Source organism: Neoarius graeffei, chromosome 28, assembly GCF_027579695.1.
Source record: "Neoarius graeffei isolate fNeoGra1 chromosome 28, fNeoGra1.pri, whole genome shotgun sequence".
In the NCBI taxonomy this organism is placed as follows: Eukaryota; Metazoa; Chordata; class Actinopteri; order Siluriformes; family Ariidae; genus Neoarius; species Neoarius graeffei.
Window position 1 is genome coordinate 24,901,115 of NC_083596.1, and position 20,753 is coordinate 24,921,867.

The window sequence follows — 20,753 nt, forward strand, 5'->3', positions numbered from 1 at the left end:
TGATGCAAAGTATTATGCTGCATCTAGTGTGCCTTACTGAGCCTTGTTCCCTGTCCTTGTTGACTTCCTGGTTTTTCGACTCCTGTTTCTCGTCCCTTGATCTTGTATAGTTTTGCCTCTGATATTCTGTCCGCACCTCGATTGACCTCCTTCCTGTTTCCTCGATTATGACTTTGCCTGCTGTTTCGGACTGTTTGCCTGTTGTGTGCGTTTCACGCACTTTATGCTCATATTGCACTGTGTATAATTTAACATATCTGCACTTACATCCGCCTCTCCCGCACACACTCTGACAAACTGGGTTTTCGTGCCCAAACCACAGGAAGTCCTTACAAGGTTATAGAAACCCTAATGAAGCTGAGGTGACAATCTAGTTTAAAAAAAATGTTAGAAAAATTACAGTGGGCGCTTTTCTAATATTCTTATGCAGCTATTGAAAAAATGTATGGTCCAACAAAGGGCGGGTCACGGGCACCCCAGGACTCCCCCCCAGCTATGCCCCTGATTTTATGATTCCGGAGATTGCCGAAGCAAGTGAGCAACACTATTACATGACCACCGTGAGGCATGTTTGACCTACTTTTAACCAAAACAAGTCGACATGGGCAAACATGGCAGACTCCGCTCTCCCGTCAGCCAAAAGTCAGCAGAAAAGAAAAGGAAAGCCTACCTAGTGAGTGCAACTTCGAGATAGAGTAAGATTCGATGACATAATTTTTCTGGACAGATAACCAAATCATTTTAGCTAGTGCTTAGCTATCTTAGCCTTAGAATGCATGGGCTTAACCCCACGGTAGCAAGTATGAAGTTATACAGCTAATGTTTTGATCTTACACAGAAAGAAACAATAACAAAAAGCAGTAACTGAGAAAAGAGATAGTCGTCTTTTGTTTCATGAATTTATTCACGAATGTCAACCACAAATTACATACCTGTGACTCAAAGCTCTCTGAAGTCGATGTAGAGTCATGATGTTTTCCATGCATCGCCATCTTGGTGTGATGCAGTTCCATCCATCCATCCATTATCTGTAACCGCTTATCCTGTGCAGGGTCACAGGCAAGCTGGAGCCTATCCCAGCTGACTATGGGCGAGAAGTGGGGTACACTCTGGACAAGTCGCCAGGTCATCGCAAGGCTGACACATAAAGACAAACAACCATTTGCACTCATATTCACACCTATGGTCAATTCAGAGCCACCAATTAGCCTAACCTGCATGTCTTTGGACTGGGGGGGAAACCGGAGCACCCGGAAGAAATCCACGCAGACACGGGGAGAACATGCAAACTCCACACAGAAAGGCCCCCGTCGGCCGCTGGGCTCGAACCCAGAACCTTCTTGCTGTGAGGCAACAGTGCTAACCACTACACCACCATGCGGCCCCTACGCAGTTCTATAATTATGCTAATTAGTTAAAGCTCCTTGCATTTGGCTGTTTCCATAGGACCATACTGTTTACCTCAAGAGGTAGGATATTCGAGCCCAAAACAGAGGAAAGCAACTCTCAGGACATCAAAATGATCACATCTCATCCGTATGATATTGTTCTTGCAAGACATAGGAAAATGCCATGCACAATTTAAAGAAAAAAAGTTAATTTCAGATGACTCTGCAGTCAGCTCCTTTAACTTCTCTGAAATAAGTGGAAAATATTCACATTTAGGCCATTCAGATTAATCACACTATAATCAACAAACTTTGGTCATTGTAAGTCAGTAAATAGCCTCTCTTTGTGAACATGGATTATTTTTTAATGATTTCAATGCATTTTGGAACGTGATTTTGGAGAGTCCCTTCTGTTTGCCTTACCTTGACAGTAAATTTTTACACTCTTACAAGAAATATTAGTAAACTCTCCTTTTCCTTGTCATTGGATTGGTATCTACAAGAGTACCTCTTCTGTACCTTTAGTGTGTGTTTTATATGTGTTGATCATGTGAATGTACAGAAGATGTACCCTTGTGGGTCCGACTCCAGTGAAAGGTACAGTTTAGTATCTTTTTTTTTTTTTGAGTGTGTATTGTCATCATTGTCTACTTCATGCCATCACTTGTACCACATTGTTTGTGGTGTACAGTGACACAATGAAGCTTCATTCAGAGACATTGGCAAATAGACATTCATAGACATTGGCCACCATCTATCCATCTATTCATTCATTCGGCTAATGAATAGCCTAATGAATAAAATATAGTACAAAATCAATTATCAGATTTATATAAATGGTGCACACACAAAAATAATGTAAGTTTTTTGTTATTTAAAGTAGTTCTACATAAAATTTAATTTTCCATGTATAGGATGGTCTCCAGCACAACAAATAAATGTTAGAGATAATTTAAATAAGAGTCCTCTTAAACACTACACTGACCCTACACACGTGAAACACATTAGTGTGAGGAAATATATATATATATATATATATATATATATATATATATATATATATATATATATATATATATATATATAGGGGTACACAGAGTCTTGCAAAAGTATTCATCCCCCTGTTTTGACACATTATAAGCTGGAAGTAAAATAGAGTTTTGGGGGGTTACCACCATTTGATTTACACAACATGCCTACTACTTTAAAAGTGCAAATTATTTTTTTATTGTGACACAAACAATAATTAAGATGAAAAAACAGAAATCTGGAGTGTACATAGGTATTCACCCCCTTTCATATGAAACCCCTAAACAAGAGCTGGTCCAGCCAGTTCACTTCATAAGTCATATAATTAGTTGATTAACCTCCACCTGTGTGCAATCAAAGTGTCACATGATCTGTCACATGATATCTGTATAAATCAACCTGTTCTGGAAGGACCCTGACTCTGCAACACTACTAAGCAAGTAACATGAGTACCAAGGAGCACTCTAAACAGGTCAGAGATAAAGTTATGGAGAAGTATACATCAGGGTTGGGTTATAAAAAACATCCCATGGAGCACCATTAAATCCATTACAGCAAAATGAAAAGAAAATGGCACCACTACAAACCTGACAAGAGAAGGCTGCCCACCAAAACTCACAGACCAGGCAAGGAGGGCATTAATCAGAGATGCAACAAAAACACCAAAGATAATGCTGAAGGAGCTGCAAACATCCACAGCGGAGATGGAAGCATCTGTCCATAGGACCACTTTAAGCCATACACGCCACAGAGCAGGGCTTTATGGAAGAGTGGTCAGGAAAAAAATCCATTGCTTAAAGGGGAAAAAAAGAAAACACGTTTGGAGTTTACCCAACAGCATGTGGCAAACTCCCCAAACACATGGAAGAAGATTCTCTGGTCAAATGAGACTAAAATTAATCTTTTTGGCCATCATTGGAAATGCCATATGTGGCGCAAACCCATCACCCTGAGAACACCATTCCTACAGTGAAGCATGGTGGTGGCAGCATCGTGCTGTGGGGATATTTTTCATCTACAGGGACAGGAAAGCTGGTCAGGATCGAAGGAAAGATAGATGGCACTAAATACAGGGCAATTCTGGAGGAAAACCTGTTTGAGTCAGCCAGAGGTTTGAGACTGGGACGAAGATTCACATTCCAGCAGGACAATGACCCTAAACATACTGCTAAAGCTACACTGGAGTGGTTTAAAGGGAAACATTTAAATGTCTTGGAATGGCCTAATCAAAGCCCAGTTGAGAATCTGTGGCATAACTTGAAGATTGCTGTACACCAACGCAACCCATCTAACTTGAAGGAGTTGGAGCAGTTTTGCCTTGAGGAATGGGCAAAAAAATCCCAGTGGCTAGATGTGCTAAGCTAATAGAGACATACCCCAAGAGACTTGCAGCTGTAATTGCAGCCAAAGGTGGTTCTACAAAGTATTGACATTGTGGGTTGAATACCTGTGCACACTCCAGATTTCTGCTTTGTTCATCTTCATTATTGTTTGTGTCATAATGAAAGACAGCTTGCACCTTTAAAGTGGTAGGCACATTGTGTAAATCAAATGGTGCTAACCCCCAAAAAATCTACTTTAATTCCAGCTTGTCATGCGACAAAACAGGACAAACACCAAGGGGAATTAATACTTTTGAAAGACACTGTAGGTTTCATTATTTTTAAGCCATTTAAGACTTTTGCACACACACACACACACACACATATACCGTATATATATATATATATATATATATATCACATCACATCACATTATCTCTAGCCGCTTTATCCTTCTACAGGGTCGCAGGCAAGCTGGAGCCTATCCCAGCTGACTACGGGCGAAAGGCGGGGTACACCCTGGACAAGTCGCCAGGTCATCACAGGGCTGACACATAGACACAGACAACCATTCACACTCACATTCACACCTACGGTCAATTTAGAGTCACCAGTTAACCTAACCTGCATGTCTTTGGACTGTGGGGGAAACCGGAGCACCCGGAGGAAACCCACGCGGACACGGGGAGAACATGCAAACTCCGCACAGAAAGGCCCTCGCCGGCCCCGGGGCTCGAACCTAGGACCTTCTTGCTGTGAGGCGACAGCGCTAACCACTACACCACCGTGCCGCCTCTATATATATATATATATATATATATATATATATATATGGTATATGGTGTGTGTGTGTGTGTGTGTGTGTGTGTGTGCAAAAGTCTTAAATGGCTTAAAAATAATGAAATTAAATGTTTTAACATTTTAACATTAAAAAGACTATAAACAGCAGTAAGCCATAATAAATGAAACAACGTCAATATTTGGTGTGAAATAACCTATTGCTTTAAAAAAAAATAGTCTCAGGTACAGTTAGTGCAGTTTTATAAGGAAATGAGCTGTAGGTTTTACTGAGCATCTTACAGAACCAGCTACAGTTCTTCTGGACACTTTGACTGTCACACTCGTTTCTTAATTTTGCAGCAAAACCCAGTAGCCTTCATTATGTTTTCTTTTTTAACCTGAAAACTGGTCTTTTATGTAATATGCTGCTCAGATACAAAAAAAAATAATAATATTGTGCTGGAAAACAAACGTTTGGAACTCTAAAATGTTTTTGTACTGACTCAGTAATCTAGAATATATCAAATAGAAATCTATAACAAAGTTTATATGAAAAATATTAGGGTGCCTAAGACTTTTGCACAGTTCTCTGTGTGTGTGTGTGTGTGTGTGTGTGTGTGTGTGTGTGTGTGTGTGTGTGTGTAAAATGAATGAAATGTCTCCCTATGTAGTGTGCATCAAAAACAGATTCATTTGAGATTCAGTCCAGGCAATTTAATCCCAGCTCTATTCTTATAAATCTTGGTAATATTGCTCAGTCATCCTTTTATAGTCTTATATCTCAAATAAATTGCAGTTTGTTTTTTAGCCTATAAGAACAGTATCCAAAACACAGTGTGTCGTACTATATAGTGTACCTCAATAGTGTGTTAACCAGCCTCTGATCAGTTAACACTGTAGTGCCTACTATTTAAGATGATAGTGTATGGGTTCAGATGTAGCCGTAGTGTCGACCGCCATCTTGTGGTCGATAGCGGAAATGTTACAGAGACTGAGCCATTGTCGTAGCTAGTGGAGGAGAAAAACCCAACATATTATAAAAAGAATGTTATTAAAACATTATTATAATATTTAAAGTTAAATTAATATATAAACATTTAAAACAGGCCGCATAAATAAACGGCATCTTTTATTCTTACTGGTCTGTTGTATGTAGGATGTAAGTAATGCTGCTGTTATTACTAATGATTATTACCATCATTTCTAATGTTTGAATTACAGTATTGTACAGAAGTATTTGCACATGCAAAGAAATACTGTAGATTAAAGTTGCCTTCAAAAATAATGAAATTCAAAGTTTCTACATTAATTCCCAGCTTCCCCACCATACATTCTCCCATGCTTATAGACACTATCCTCAAAATTAACCCTTACCGGAAAGGTACCATATCAAGGATTTACTACACTCTTCTTGTACACAAATCTTCAGCTTCTGATGCCCTATGTACTGTTTGGTCGGCTGATCTGAATATAGAGATAGGCCCTGTGTTGTGGGAGCATGCTCTGAGATGGGTCCACTCATCCTCTGTCTGTGCCCGGCATGGAGTCTTACAATGCAAAGTAGTGCACAGGGTTCATTGGTCCAAAAGTAAACTAGCTCCTATTTACTCAGGTGTAGATTCAAGCTGTGTCCGGTGCCATTTAGGACCGGCTAGTCTTGGTCATATGTTCTGGGCTTGTCCTGTCCTTGCGCCATTCTGGAAGGGTGTTTTTGACACTCTCTCAGCTATCACGTCTACCAACATCTGTCCCTCACCATTGGTTGCCTTGTTTGGTGTCCTACCTATTGGCCATTCATTACCATCCTACTTTTGTGAACTTGTGGCCTTTCTGTCACTCTTAGCGAGGCGTGACATATTGCTACATTGGAAGACCTCTCACCCCCCCCCCACCCCCCCCACCCCCCCCCCCCCCCCCCACACACACTCTCAATGGATTAAGGATGCTCTTCATTTTATGACTCTGGAAAAAATTAAGTACTCTTTGCGTGGCTCCTCTAGTAAGTTCTGTAAGGTCTGGGAGCCCTTCTCAGAGCATGTTAGGTCTCTTCAACTAGATACTGCCACCACTGATTGAGTTGCTCCACCAACGCACCAATACCCTGTTTCAACTAGACTTTTGGTAGCACATATTAGCAGCATGTAGCACTACTCTTTTTTTGTTTGTTTGTTTCTTGGTTTATATATTTATTTTAATATTGTTTGTTTATTATTATTTATATGTTTTTGTTTGGGGTGGCACGGTGGTGTAGTGGTTAGCGCTGTTGCCTCACAGCAAGAAGGTCCGGGTTCGCGCCCCGTGGCCGGCGAGGGCCTTTCTGTGTGGAGTTTGCATGTTCTCCCCGTGTCCGCGTGGGTTTCCTCCGGGTGCTCCGGTTTCCCCCACAGTCCAAAGACATGCAGGTTAGGTTAACTGGTGACTCTAAATTGACCGTAGGTGTGAATGTGAGTGTGAATGGTTGTCTGTGTCTATGTGTCAGCCCTGTGATGACCTGGCGACTTGTCCAGGGTGTACCCCGCCTTTCGCCCGTAGTCAGCTGGGATAGGCTCCAGCTTGCCTGCGACCCTGTAGAACAGGATAAAGCGGCTACAGATAATGAGATGAGATGAGATGTTTTTGTTTACTTATTTACAGTCTTTACATTGCTCACCTAATGCAAGTGGATGTGCTTATGTGTGTGACTGTGTACAGTGTGTGTGTGTGTGTGTGTGTGTGTGTGTGAGTAGTTATGAGTGAGAGAGTTGAAGGGTTGGAGAGTGTATGAGTATAAGCTTGTCTTTTTACAATATGCCACTGCTAGCATTTAACAGCCAGTTGTTGTGTTTTTTCTTTTTTTAATTTGTTTTTTGTTTTCTTTTCTGTTTGTGTCAAATTGCTTTAGAGCAATTCCAGCGTTATGGACGTGACACTTGAACTCAAAATGGCAACAAATGACCCAGTGCATGTTTTATTGTCTCCCAGTATTTAAACAGGTGTTGCATATTTTAAGGCTGTACCATACTGGAGAAGTGATAGAACAAGAACAATTCCCATAGTACATCTAGGGCATGCCAGAAAACGCCAATAAAAGATGCTTTATGGACGTGACAGAAAAAGTATCACTTTTCTTGGGTGACTGTACATTTTTATCAAACTCTGTGAAATTGTAAACCTAATGTCGAAATGGAGATATCCATTTGATAGAGGGGTCCAAGGTGAATATTAAAAAATCTTTGTTTAAAATATTTTGTATTTCATGCAGAGTTTCGGAAGGAAAAGTCAGCGTTATGGATGTGACGAAATTCCGTTATGGATGTGACGCGTCTGAAATAGACATGGCATATGTTTAGAAAATCAGCAATTTAACCACCATAACCCTTTGAAAAACTCTCTAAATATCAGCTAAAACTATCAAAGTTCTTAAATAATATTTAGGATGGCTATTGTTTTGCTGTTTTGTGGATTTTAGCATACATTTCTGTGGCTTGTGGCAATAATATAGAATTGTACATGATCAAAATTGATTTTAGCTTGGGTTTTACATTATAAGAAAGAAAGACTGACAGTGACACATTAGGTTGGTTACAAATTGGTTCAACTTATTCACATCTGTAAAATACAGGCCTAGGTGATATCTCTGGGAGTGGTTTTGATGTATTACATGTTGCTTTATTTTTGCATGGTGAGGTTGACATTTACATGGAATTGCCCTTTAGTTGTTTGTTTGATCTGGGGGGGTGGGGGGTTGTATTGTCACTATTGTGTATCCTCACCATTTCTATGTCTCATGTATTCTTTTCATTTCTTGTCATTTCCGGAGGAAACCCACGCGTGCAAGTTTGTGCAAGTTTTGTATTGAAATTTCTATAAATAAATCATACATAAAAAAAGTTTCTACATTAACAAATTACTTTAAAGAAGGGTAAACAGTAATAAATGAAACAAAATCAATAATTGGTGTGACATCCCTTTGCTTAAAAAGAAATAGTAGTCTCAGGGACAATTAGTGCAGTTTTATAAGGAAATGAGCTGTAAGTTTTACTGAGCACCTTTCAGAACCAGCCACAGTTCTTCTGGACTCTTTGTTGTATTTGCTTCTTATTTTTCCAGCAAAACCCATCGGCATTCATTATTTTTTTGTCTTGAAAGTGGTCTTTTCTGTACTAATATACTGCTTTCTTTCCTGACATACAAACATTTAATTTTGTGCTGGAAAACTAACGTTTGGAACTCTATAATATTTTATACTGACTCAATAATGTAGAAGTCATCAAATAAAAATTGATAATAAAGTTTGTCCGAAAAAGGGGTGCTAAAACTTTTGCAGAGTACTGTATACAGGTAGTCGTCAACTTACGACCTATGCAACTTACGACTGATCGACTTTATGACCATCTGGTTATGACTGGCAAGTGTTTCCCAGCTGAGCTAGCTGAATGTACGACAGTTTCCGCCCCAGCTCCTGGTTTATGAAACGAGCAAATGCTCCCGCCAGCCCGAGCACTGCAACAGCTGATGATGATGTAGATGACCCACAGCCAAGCACCAGTGATGCCAGCGGTCACTAAGTTTTGTATTTTGCTATGTTTTATATTTGTATTTTGGTATGTCTCAAACTAAAATGTTTTCTATTTTTCATACCTGTATTTCGTATTTTTTGTTTTGCACATATTAAACGAATTGTACTGTACGCAGTGTAGTATGCAGTGTTTGACTTAAACCAAATAATGAGCCAAGGTAATGAAATAAGAAAATGTTGATAAAATAAGACTTTAAGATGATTACAATATCATTACACATCACAATATACTTACATTCATTTAACGTAGGCCGACTTACGACCAGATCGGTTTACGACCGGTCAGTCGTAACCAAACGCAGTCATAAGTCGACGACTACCTGTATATGGCCAACGGTATTCTCTAAGGGACTTTAATTCATTTATTTATTAAATAGCTGTAACAGTGGGCTATAGTGTATGACCATCCATCATTCGTCCTTCAGTATAGGATTTATAATGTATCGTACATCATATACTGATACGATCTCATAAAATTTGCCTGAGTCCACTCACTGGAGTTCTACTGCAAATTTTAAATGAAATTATAGTTGATTAAAGGAAATGTAAGTCAGGAACAGGTACAAGTGAATTGAAAATGTTATTGTACTGGAATCAGTCCAGAGCTAATTGGAAACAGCATAGAGCTTCAGCGCTCATGTTGTAAATACATCTAGTATAAAGAAATAAAAAAGTAATTTTACTGTATCTTATTGTTTACCTTAAGAGCACCTTAACAGACTCTAAAATATAAGTTTAACTCGTTCACTTTCCTAAAATTTGGATTTTTAGTAGACTACTGTATGTGTTTAATGTATTTTTCCTTTGAATGCACTTTTATGTTTTATTGGTGACACTGGGCGGCATGGTGGTGTAATGGCTAGCACTGTCGCCTCAAAGCAAGAAGGTTCTGGGTTCGAGTCCAGCAGCCAACAGGGGCCTTTCTGTGTAGAGTTTGCATGTTCTCCCCGTCTGCATGGGTTTCTTCCGGGTGCTCCGGTTTTCCCCACAGTCCAAAGACATGTGGTTAGGTTAACCTAGGGCAGCCTGAGGTTGGGCTGAAGTGGCCTGGAGCAAGGCACCTAACTCCCAACTATTCCCCAGGCGCTGTAGCATTGCTGCCCACTGCTCTGGGTATGTGTGTGTGTGTGTGTGTGTGTGTGTGTGTGTGTGTGTGTGTGTGTGTGTGTGTGTGTGTGCGCGCGCGTACGTGTGTTCATTGCTTCAGATGGGTTAAATGCAGAGGAGGAATTTCACTGTGCTTAAGTGTGCATGTGACAAATAAAGGCTTCTTCTTCTCATCGTGATTTATCTGTAATTTAATGGAATTTGTCATAGTGAAGCATAAGAAACTTCAGGCTTTTGTATGAGTAGCTAAGCTTACACAGGGCAGGATTAGAAGTTAAACCTGGCATGAAATTGAATTATTGCTTGCCTTTTTTATTTTATTTTATTTTATTTTATTTTATTTTAGTGAGTTGTATGTGATATTGTGGCTTGGCTGGTTGGTTAATGTGTTGCACATATGACAGCTGACCTCATCTGTCCTGAGTGGTCTCTGGGAAGCCAGTTCACCACAGCCATCCCACTATTTCCATTTTGATCAGCATGCTGGTTTCTAATGTGCCACCAGCAGAGAGGGCAGGGGTTGTGGAGTGGTCACAGCACAGCTCACAGCTGTTTCCCTCTGTTGGGACAGTGGTGTCACTTTCAAAAGGAGGAAACAGGAGGAAAGTATAGTGCGATTATATTCAGGCCTTGCATACAAAGGCTTCAAAAAGACCCATCCCCCAGATGTTACACACAGTTTCAGGGTTCATCTGAATAGCTCAGTCTTTGATAAGACATTGTGGAGCCCCCTACTATCTCTGTCAAATATGCCCCCAATTCCCCCCCACACATACACACATCCCTCCTGCCTTTCTCCTTAGCTCCCCAATGTTCTATTATTTCACCAACTTTCATACCTTAGCATGAGAGAGAGAGGAAATGGGAAAAAGAGAAGACCTGAATGAGGGATATGGGACAGTGGAGAGAGTGTGATAGTGTCACAGCAAGGGAGAGGAAACAGGGAGAAAGAGAGAACCGAGCATGAAAGAAGAAGTCAAGGTCCCTTAAAAGGACAGATCTGTCCTAATCTATTCACACAGGTTTTGTGAAAGCCTTGCTCTTTTTCATGCATTTGACCAGTAGAGGGAGTGAATATAAAGATTTAGGTAAAAAAGTTTCTGTGATAGTTCCCTGATGTGGGTGGAGTACAGAAGCATGGCAGGTGGGAGCTAATGTTCAGAGACACGTTTATTAAGATCTTTTCAGCTTCTCACTCGGCACTCTAGGACACCTATGTGTCTACACACACACACACACACACACACACACACACAGTCGTGCTCTGGTCCTAGCTCCCCTCCTCTCTGCTCTCCTACTCTTCTTATGCTCCACCATCACTGCAAGAAACACACACACACACACACACGCATCAATTGACAACAGGTGTAACAACTTGGCCACCCACCTTCCCTGACCCTGCCCTCCATTCACAAACTGATGCTCGGCCATGCCCCCGCTGCCATATACCCCACCGCCTGACTCAGGCCGGGGAGCTGTCCGGCCTGCAGCAGACTCCCCCCGACGGGACAGGAAGTCCACCACCACCATCTGCACCCTCGGCCTGTGGACCACCACAAATTTAAATGGCCGGAGGGCAAAATACCAACAGGTGATCCGCTCGTTGGCATCCTTCATGTGGTGGAGCCACTGGAGGGGCATGTGGTCCGAACAGAGGGTGAAAGGGCGCCCCAGCAGGTAGTATCAGAGGGTGAGGACTGCCCACTTGATAGCCAGACACTCCTTCTTGATAGTGCTGTACTTGTCTTCACACATCGAGAGCTTGCAGCTGATGTACAGTATGGGTTGTTCCTTGCCCTCCACCTTCTGGGAGAGAATGGCCCCCAGCCCCCTGTCTGATGCATCCATCTGTAAAACAAAGGGGAGAGAGAAGTCAGGGGAGTGTAAAAGTGGCCCCCCACACAGTGCAGCTTTGACCTTAAGGCCCGGTCCCACTGCACTTACGGATGCAAAGAGGATGTAAAACGTAAAAAAATCTTTGCCATCCGTTGGAAAACGCTATGCATCCGTTGTGTACTCATTGCATACGTGCTTCATACGCTCTATCCATCGAGCATCCGTCCACTGTGATTTCATCTGCGCAAAAAGTTTTGAGCTGCACAAAACTTTTAGAACGGATGAACTTTCCGCCGTGTACGATGTAAATCCGCGACATATACGAGCAACAAACGTTCTATGTCCGTTATTATCCGTTAAACGTCTGCTGTATCCTCTCTGCATCCTCTGGGCATCCTCGCAACTCACATCCGCTGCAGCTGAAAACGGAAAGAGGGAGGAAAGATAAGGTACATGAAAAGTCTATTCATCGTTAGTAGCACGGAAATAGAAAGGATGTAAGCGTATGCATCTCGTATATAAAGTATTCAAAACGGACAAAGCGTTTATATCTGGGATGTATCTTGTATATTTAGGATGTCTGGAGTATGTCTAGAGTATGTAGAAGGACACCTAGCAGACAATCGGTCTGCATCCGATATACATCCGCGCAACATCCCCTTTGTTTCCGTTAGGCGTTCATCCACTATGCATCCGCTCTTTCTGCTATGCGTCCGCTTCTCAGTTATCACCGGTAACCCCTTCGGAGCTGTCATCCACTTCCATCCGCTTTCATCCGCTAGGCTTCCTATGAACATGCGTTTAACATCCCCGCTATATACTACCCACGTCCGTTCTTTTCCGTTCTGTTTTCGCAAATTTTCGCCAATTTTGTCCATTTCTGGAGCGGATGAAAATGGATAGAGCCACCCCCGAAGTTTTGCTCGTCCGCTGTGTCCTTTTTGCATACGTTTTGTGTCCATCGGCCAGTGGGACCGGGCCTTTAGAAGAAAGCCTGTTGGCATTGCTTCATCCACTGGATCAGATCTGGTGCTCCCTTTTTAATGAGATCAGTTAGCGGGCTGGTGACGTCCGAATAATTAGGTATGAACCTTGGATAGTACCCAGCCAGCCCCAGGAACTGTCTCACCCCCTTTCTGGTCTTGGGCCTTGGGCAGGCCACAATCGCTGTGATCTTGTTAATTTGGGGATGCACTTGCCCATGACCCAAGTGGAAACCCAGATACCGTACTTCCACTCGCCCAGTTGCACACTTTTTTGGCTTAGTTGTGAGACCCGCACACCTCAGTGACTTTAGGATGGCCCTAAGGTGTTCCAGATGCCGCGGTCAATCATTGGTACAGATAATGATGTCATCGAGGTACGCGGCTGCATAAGTGGCATGAGGGCAGAGGATCTTGTCCATGAGCTGCTGGAATGTCACGGGAGCCCCAAATAACCCAAAAGGAAGCGTGACAAATTGGTGTAACCCAAACGGTGTGGAAAAGGCCGTTTTCTCTCGGGATACAGGAGTCAAGAGGATCTGCCAATATCCCTTCATTTGATCCAGTGTCAAATAAAAGCAAGCAGCGCCTAATCGATTGAGCAACTCATCAATGTGAGGCATTGGGTATGCATCAAATTTAGACAGCGCGTTGACCTTTCTATAGTCCACACAGAACCAGACCGACTTGTCGGTCTTGGGAACCAGGACCACCGGGCTGCTCCAGTCACTGTGGGACTCCTCGATTATGCCCATTTTGAGCATGGCCTTGAGTTCATCCCAGACTGCCTTTTTTTTTGTGTTTGGGTGAGTAGTAAGGGTGGCTACGCACCACCACCCCCGGGGGCATATCAATGTGGTGTTCTATGAGGTGGGTGCGGCTGGGCAGGGCCGAGAACACATCGGAAAATTCATTCTGCAACTTGGCTACCTCTGTGAGTTGGGCCAGCAAGAGGTGGTCTCCACAAGGGACCGGAGTGGCTTGAGGTGTTTGGGTTTTTTTTTGTACCTCCAGCCCAAGCTCCGCCTTATCGGGAACTGCTGACACCAATGCCACGGGGACCCCCTTGTTCCAACATTTTAACAGGTTGAGGTGGTAAATTTGCAATGCCCCACCCCTATCTGTTCGCCTCACCTCATAGTCAACGTGCCAGACTTGCCATGTGACCTCAAAGGGCTCTTCCCACTTGGCGATTAATTTGGAGCTCGACGTGGGCAATAATATGAGCACTTTGTCTCCTGGTGTGAACTCTCTAAGGCGCATGCCCCGTCATACTTGATGTTCTTGTGCCTGCTGCAAATTCTCCTGGGTTAAGTGAGTGAGTGTGTGTGGAGTTTTGTGCACAGGTCGAGAGCATATTGAATTTCATTTTTGCTAGGTGGAGGTCCCGCCTCCCAATTTTCTCATAGCACATCCAAAACGCCACATGGCTTCTGCCCATATAATAATTAGAACGGTGAAAACTCTGTGGAGGCTTGTGGGACCTCTCAAACTGCAAATAACAGGGTCTTGAGCCATTTATCCCAATTTCATGCATCCTCACTTACAAATTTCCGAATGAAGTTTTTGAGGGTTTGATTAAACCATTCCACTAAGCCATCCATTTGTGGGTGATAGACACTGGTGCAGATAGACTTAATACCCAATAACCCATACAGTTTGTGCAGTGTGCGTGACATAAATGTAGTGCCTTGGTCTGTCAGGATTTCTTTCAGAAGACCACTTCCACAATACTGCGTGCTGAGATATTGTGGAAAAGCACTGCTTCCGGATATCGCGTTGCATAGTCCACCAGAACTAAAATAGTGATATCCTTGTGCTGACTGACCTAATGGCCCGACAAGATCCATCCTAATTCTCTCAAAAGGGGTCTCGATTAGAGGAAGAGGGCGCTGTGGCAACGGGGGCATGGCCAAGCATCGGTCTGTGACAGGAGGGTGGAGTCAGGGAAAGTAAGTGGCAGAATCACTACACCTGATGTCAATTAACCTGTGTTTGTGTGTCTTCCCAGTGACTGCGCCCTATATAAAGAGAGAGAGAGCAGAGGAAGGCAGCTCTCTCTGGAACCAGTCAACTGGTGTGTTCTGTGTGACTGGATATATTTGCCTCTGAAAAGAACAAATAAATAGCATTATGGAACTTTATTCTGGCCTGCCGTCTTTCTGTGCTCTTCCCCCTCCTATGAGCTGCCACAGTGGTGCCGAAACCCGGGACGGAGCACAGGAAAAGAACAGCCCCATGGAGTCCTCCCCCTTTGCGGACCTGGTCCATGCCCTTGCCACGGCCCAGCAGAGCCAGAACCAGGCGCTAATCACCCTCCGGAAGGAGCAAGAGCGCCAGTTCGAGGCCCTGGTGCTGGCGCAGCAGGAAGATCGTCAGGCATTCTGGCACCTCCTCGCGTCGGCGGGGTCCACCAGCGCTCCCACCATGGGCCCGTCCCCCCTCATCCTAACCAAGATGGGCCCGCAGGACGACCCCGAGGCATTCAACACGCTCTTCGAGCAAGTCGCGGAGACCTCGGGGTGGCCGATGGAGCAGCACGCGGCGCGCCTTCTCCCCCTGCTAACGGGAGAGGCGCAGCTGGCCGCGCTACAGCTCCCCACCGACCGCCAGCTGGCCTACGCTGACCTTCGCCGGGCCGTCCTCCAGCGGGTGGGGCGCACCCCCGAACAACAACGACAGCGCTTCCGCGCTCTGCGGCTGGAGGAAGTCGGCCGGCCGTTCGCGTTTGGCCAGCAGCTCCAGGACGCCTGCTGGTGGTGGTTGAGGGCCAACAACTGCGACGCCAAGGGAATCCTCAATCAGGTGGTGCTGGAGCAGTTCATCGGCGCACAGGGGGTGAAGGTGTTGTGTGTGCATGGGGATGTTCACAGCTACCCGTTGGTGTCGGTCCACATTTTGTTCCGAGGGGAAAAATTTATAGTAAAGGCGGCAGTTAATCCTCGCCTCACCCACTCGATAATTTTGGGGACTGATTGGCTGGGATTCGGGGAGTTGATGAGTTATCTAGTTGTTAGAGTTTTGCTGGGATTCGAACCTGGTTCGCTGGTGTGATAATCCAGCAAACCCCCCACTAGGCCGATGACTCAAATACACAAACTAATTAAGGACAGGGCGGGGCAGGAAACAGGCAATAAGACAAAAACAAAACACAGAACACAGTGGTGACCTCTAGAGGCCAAAACAAACATGACCAGAAAAGGAAATAACAGCGGCCTCTAGAGGCCAAAACAGTCCCAGTCCTAACAGGACCCCCCCAGGAGCGTCTCCTGACATTCCCAGAACGATCAGGATGGGCCGAATGGAAGTTCCGACAAAGTTCTTTGTCTAGTATGTCCCGAGCTGGGACCCAGCAGCGCTCCTCAGGGCCATAGCCCTCCCAGTCCACAAGATATTGGAGATGCCTGCGAACCCGGCGGGAGTCCAGCAGGTGGCACATGGTGAAAACAGTCTGACCCTGAAAGATGCAGGGGGGCGGGAGGTTCCTAGGGGCAGGGGCATACGTGGATGTCAGTACGGGCCGCAACAGGGAAACATGGAATGTGGGGTTAATCCTTAGCGTACGTGGTAACTGGAGCCGGTAGGAGACAGGGTTAACTCTGCGTACAACCTTGAAGGGGCCAATGTAGCGAGGAGCAAGCTTGCGGTTCTCCACCCGCAGCGGAAGGTCCTTGGTGGACAGCCAAACCCGCTGCCCAGGGCGGAAAGTGTGGGCAGGTCTCCTATGGCGGTTGGCCTGAGTCTGGTTGGTACTAGAGGTCTGGATGAGTGTCCTCCTGACCTTGCTCCAGGTCTTGCGACACCATCTCACGTATTGGTTGACCGAGGGCACCCCAGCGTCCTCCTCCTGGTCCGGGAACAGAGGTGGCTGAAACCCAAATTGGCACTGGAACGGCGACAGCTTGGTGGCCGATGACTGCAGGGTGTTGTGGGCATACTCAGCCCATGGCAGCCAGGTGCTCCATGATGTCGGGTTATCCATAGCCAGGCCTCGCAGGGTGGTTTCCAGGTCTTGGTTGAGCCTCTCCGTCTGGCCATTGGACTGGGGATGGAACCCAGAGGAGAGGCTGGCAGTGGCCCCGATGAGCTTGCAGAAGCCGTGCCACACTCGGGAGGAGAACTGGGGCCCCCGGTCAGAGACAATGTCCTGTGGAAGACCAAAGACTCGGAAGACGTGATTAAATAGCAATTTAGCAGTGTCAAGGGCAGAAGGGAGTTTGCACAGTGGTATAAAGCGGCAGGCCTTGGAGAATCTGTCCACAATGACCAAAATGACAGTGTTACCTTGAGACTCAGGGAGACCCGTGATGAAGTCGACCGCCACGTGGGACCAGGGATGACGGGGAATAGGCAGAGGATGCAGGAGACCCTGGGGACGCTGTCGCGGGTTCTTGGTTCTGGTGCAGACCTCACAGGACAGGACGAATGACCTTACTTCCTTCTCCATGTTAGGCCACCAGAAGCGTATTTTCAGGAAGTCCAGGGTCCTCCGAGCTCCCGGGTGGGTGATGAGAGGGGAAGAGTGACCCCACTGGAGAACCTTGGCCCGGGCTTGACGAGGGACATACAGGAGGCCCGGTGGCCCCGTCCCAGGATCAGGGTCCCGGCATTGAGCTTGTCGAACAGTCTCCTCAATACCCCAGCAGACAGGAGCCACAATCCGGGATACAGGGATGATAGGCCCAACTTCACTCTCCCTGTTGTTGGGTGAGAACAGCCTGGAGAGCACGTCCGGTTTGGTGTTCTTAGAGCCCGGGCGGTATGATAGGGTGAAATTGAAACGGCTGAAAAACAAAGCCCACCTAGCCTGCCGTGGGTTCAGCCTCTTGGCTTGCTGGAGGTACTCCAGGTTCTTATGGTCCGTCCACACCAGGAATGGATGTTGCGCTCCCTCCAGCCAGTGCCTCCACTCCTCAAGGGCTCGTTTAACCGCTAGCAGTTCCCAATCCCCCACATCATAGCGGGACTCCGCAGGGCTCAGGCAGTGGGAGAAGTAAGCGCAGGGGTGCAGCTTCCCTTCCAAGCGTTGAGAGAGCACCGCGCCGACACCACTGTCCGAGGCGTCCACCTCCAAAATGAATGGTTGGGAGGTGTCCGGGAGAACCAGAATAGGTGCCGTGCAAAAGCGGTGTTTGAGGTCATTAAATGCCTTTTCCGCCTGAGGGGACCAGACATAGGAACCACCAGTCCTTTTGGTGAGGTCCGACATAGGTGCTGCTACGGAGCTGAAGTTCCTGATGAACTTGCGGTAGAAGTTAGTGAATCCTAAGAACCGCTGAACCTCCTTAACGGACTTGGGAGTAGGCCAGTCCCGGACAGCCAGGGTCTTGGCTGGGTCCATTTGGAGTTGCCCCGTTCGTACGATAAATCCCAGGAAGGAGACCTCGGGGACATGAAACTCGCATTTCTGGGCTTTAGCAAACAGATTATTCTGTAAAAGTCTCTGGAGGACTTGGCGGACATGGTGGCGGTGCTCCTGTAAGGTCTTGGAGAATATCAGGATGTTGTCGAGGTAGACGAAAACGTATTGATTAATCATATCCCTCAAGACATTGTTGATAAGGGCCTGAAAAACAGCTGGTGCATTGGTGAGTCCGAAGGGCATGACCTGGTACTCGTAGTGCCCTGACGGGGTGTTAAAGGCGGTCTTCCACTCGTCTCCCTGTCGGATACGGACGAGATGGTATGCGTTCCGTAAGTCCAACTTGGTGAAGATGGTGGCGCCTTGGAGCACGTCGAATGCTGTGGACATCAGCGGAAGGGGATAGCGGTTGCGCACGGTGATCTTGTTCAGGCCCCTATAATCAATACATGGCCGGAGCCCCCCATCCTTCTTGCCGACAAAGAAGAAGCCGGCACCAGCGGGTGAGGTGGAGGGTCGAATGAACCCAGAGGCCAAGGCCTCCTTGATGTACTCCTCCATGGCCTTGCATTCTGGCTGAGAGAGGGAAAACAGTCTGCCACGAGGAGGAGTAGTCCCAGGGAGCAAGTCGATGCCACAGTCGTAGGCACGGTGCGGAGGGAGAAGGGCGGCCCTGCTCTTACTGAAAACTTCCTTGAGATCCCAGTACTCTGTGGGAACTTGAGATAACTCGGTGAGATCGGGAGGCTCGGCAGAAGACACAGGAGAGCTAGAGAGCAGACAAGAGGCATGGCAAGCAGAACCCCACTCCACAACCTGGCTAGTGACCCAGTCTATAGGAGGGTTGTGGCGGGTAAGCCAAGGAAGACCTAGAATAACTGGGAACTCAGGTGAAGGAATCAGGTGCAGGGATATTTCTTCCTTGTGACCTTGAGACTGGAGGAAGACTGGAGAAGTAACTTGGGTGACTCTTCCATCACCTAACGCTTGGCCATCGAGGGCAGACACAGACAGTGGGACTTCAAGAGGTGCAGTCGGGACATTGATGCTTTGGGCGAAGTGGATATCCATAAAGTTTCCAGCCGCCCCTGAGTCTAACAAGGCTTGACAAGAGTGGACGGACTCACCCCAGGAGATGGAGACCAGGATGTAGATTCCTTGGCCAGGGAGTCCGGGAGAGAGGGTAGGCCCCGTCACAACCCTCCCTCGGCTGGACGGGGCGGTCCTTTTCCCAAGAGCTCGGGACATGATGCTCGGAAGTGACCAGGCTTGCCACAGTAGATGCAGCACTTGTCCCTCCTTCTGCGCTCCCTCTCGGCTATGGAGAGACGAGTACGGCCAAATTGCATGGGCTCTGGACAGTCACTGGAGGAGGTAGATGGGCTCCAGGTAGAGGCAGGGAGGCCGGGGAGGCTCAGGACTTGGCGGCGTTCTCTCATCCTGTTGTCAAGGCAAGTAGAATGTGAGATCAGAGTTTCGAGGTCACTTGGGCATCCGATAGAAGCCAGACCGTCTTTGATGGGGTCAGACAGACCATGGTGGAAGGCTGACACCAGGGCAGTCTCATTCCATCCACTTACTGCTGCGAGGGTCCGGAACGAGATGGCGTAGTCTGCAATGCTTCCCTCCTGTCGGACAGACATGAGCTTCCTGGCTGCATCTTTACTGATGTCTGCCTGATCGAAGACCCGAAGCATCTTCTCCGTAAATAGCTTGAAGTCAGAACACTCGGGTCCCTGTCTTTGCCAGATGGCCGTTGCCCAAGCTTGTGCCTTACCAGCTAACAAGGTTATCACAAAGGCAATCTTGCGGCGATCCGTAGTGTAGGTGGTAGGTTGGAGCTCAAAGGTGAGTTGGCACTGGGTAAGGAACTCCCGGCACTCACCATGCTTGCTGTCATACCTCTGTGGTGCAGGAAGGCTGGGTTCGCTAGGTGAAGGAGACAGCGTGGCGGGAGGCACTGGAGCGGGAGCCGGATCAGGATGAGGAGATGCAGGCAGAGGTGTCAGCTGTGCCAGGGTTTTCCCAATTTGCTGAAGCAGTACCTCGTGGTGAGCAAGGGCCTCACGTTGGCTGGTGAGCATTCGTCCATGAGCGTCCATGGTCGCTCCGAAGTGTGTCAAAGCTGCCATAATTCCCTGAAGGTTGGCCAGGTAGACAGTTGAAGTAGCCTCTGCTGAGTCGGTCATGACGGAGTCTTTCTGTTAGAGTTTTGCTGGGATTCAAACCTGGCTCGCTGGTGTGATAATCCAGCAAACCCCCACTAGGCCACCAGGGGGATGACTCAAATACACAAACTAATTAAGGACAGGGCAGGAAACAGGCAATAAGACAAAAACAAAACACAGAACACAGTGGTGACCTCTAGAGGCCAAAACAAACATGACC